Below are 2,192 nucleotides of genomic sequence, written 5' to 3' on the forward strand. Positions count from 1 at the left end.
AAAAAAAAAAAAAAAAAAAAAAAAAAGGATTGCTCTATAGAGGCTCCAGGTTTTCATTTAAAGACGTGAGAAACTTCTGGTATAGCAATTAAGGTGCATAGATTTAACAGGTGGAGAGGATTAGGCTGTACAACAGCTTGCGCTTCCATTGCTTTAAATGGTTATTGGTTTCATCTTTTTCCTTCATGCATCATTCAAACCACAGCATTTTAAAATAACTTCTAAGAAATAGCCGGATAGAGTTCCACATATAAAATATGACAATTTCAGAAATGGCATGGTGCCAAAATTTATTATCCAAAAAATTCTATTTGGCTCATGTCTACACTGTTAGAATCCTTTGCCCAAATCACATCTAGGGTTTAGGTTTAACTGTGACTACAGTCGCATATGCCTGGGGTGTTGAGAGGACTCCTGATATGACAGTTAAGGGGGGCTTTGAGGTACGATTCTTCCTGGGTACACAGTCAAATGCTGCGTATTGGTTTTCTACTGTTTATTAATATTGTTCTTTAAGAAGCTATTTTCTCTGATTAAAAAAACCTTCATGCCTTTTAAACTTCTGAAAGATTTTAGAATCTGATTTTGTATGTTACATGCAACTATATATCTATTTTAATTGGTACTCTGTAGATGAAAATATTTGTGTATATATATGCACATATATATGTATAACCAACTAAAAGAGTGCTTTTGCTGCTAGTGGAATATTTTGATATGCCACGCTACTCCTCAAAGAGGAATTGACCTGATACGTATAGCAACACTTAAAACTAACGAAAGGCTAAATCTGTGTCCAATGGGTAAAGAACTGTAAGGGTTCCCAACCGGACTTTAAAAAAAGCTTTTTTAAGGTAGAGCACAATGGCTCATGCCTGTAAACACAGGACTTTGGGAGGCTGAGGTGGGTGGATCACTTGACCCCAGGAGTTCGAGACCTGCCTTAGGTAACATAGTGAGACATAGTCTCTGTTTGGGTAAGGGAGAAGGGACAAGATGGAGGAAGGTGAACAAGATGGAGCAGTACCTGTTGTTTCCGGGTTCTTCATCACCAACTTACCTGGGCGCGGGAAAATGCAGCCTGCGCCCGAGAAGATGCAGATCAACTGAGCATGCGCCAGGTGACGTCACTCCGAAGAGCTCGAAACTTACCTGGCCACGCCTATGGAGACGCCCCTATCATGCCCTTATCCCGCCCACTGCCCTCCCCCTTCCAGTACCAATGCATAAAAGTCCGCTGGCAGGAGCCGGCGTGACTTCCTCGCCCCCGCGTTCGTGGACCGGAGAACTTCACTCTAGAGCGCCTGTGCGACTTCCCTGGCACCCCACACCTGAGGACCAGAGAACCTCGCCGGAGAGTGTGTGCATATTTGCAATAAAAGGCTGCCGCTTTCTTATGTACTTTGGCCTCATGTTTAATTACTTAGCTTTCCTAAATCAAGTTACATTAAATTAAATTAAGATAGTCTCTACAAAAAATTGAAAAATTTGCCGGGTATGGTGGTGGGCACCTGCAGTCCCAGCTACTCCAGAGGCTGAGGTGGGAGGATAGATTGAGCCTGGAGTAAGCTGTGATCAGGCCACTGCACTCCAGCCTGGGCAACATAGCAAGGCTGTGTCAAAAACAAGTTTTTTTTTTGTAGTTTTAACTGACATACAGATGACTACATATATTTAAAGTATGCAACTCCATAGTTTTTTTTTTTAAAAGCAAAGTCTTTCTCTGTCACCCAGGCTGGAGTGCAGTGGCACAATCTCGGCTCACTGCAGCCTCCGGCTCTGGGGCTCAAGCGATCCTCCCACCTCAGCCTCTCAAGTAGCTGCGACCATAGACGCACGCCGCCACGCCCGGCTAATTTTTTGTATTTTTGGTGGAGACAGGGTTTTTGCCATTTTGCCAGGCTAATCTTGAACTTCTGAGCTCAAGCTACCCTCTTGCCTTGGCCTCCCTAAGTGTGTTGGGATTTCGGGCATGAGCAAAGGCGCCTGGCCCCAGAGTTATTTTTATAAACTTTATAGCATGTTTCCCCTTAAAACGTGCTGAAGGCCGGGCGCAGTGGCTAAAGCCTGTAATCCCAGCACTTTGGGAGGCCGAGACGGGCAGACACGAGGTCAGGAGATCGAGACCATCCTGGCTAACACGGTGAAACCCCGTCTCTACTAAAAAATACATTAAAAAAAAAAAAAAAAAA

At 44.0% G+C, this 2,192-nt stretch overlaps 1 long non-coding RNA gene across 1 annotated transcript in view; it reads right to left on the reverse strand.

The window, feature by feature from the left end:
• LOC108514720 (uncharacterized) overlaps positions 1-2,192 on the reverse strand; it is a 76,539-nt gene that overhangs the window by 73,329 nt on the left and 1,018 nt on the right. The gene's annotated exons all lie outside the window — the stretch shown is intronic.

This window comes from Rhinopithecus bieti, unplaced genomic scaffold (genome assembly GCF_001698545.2).
Source record: "Rhinopithecus bieti isolate Rb0 unplaced genomic scaffold, ASM169854v2 scaffold_31548, whole genome shotgun sequence".
Classification (NCBI taxonomy): Eukaryota; Metazoa; Chordata; class Mammalia; order Primates; family Cercopithecidae; genus Rhinopithecus; species Rhinopithecus bieti.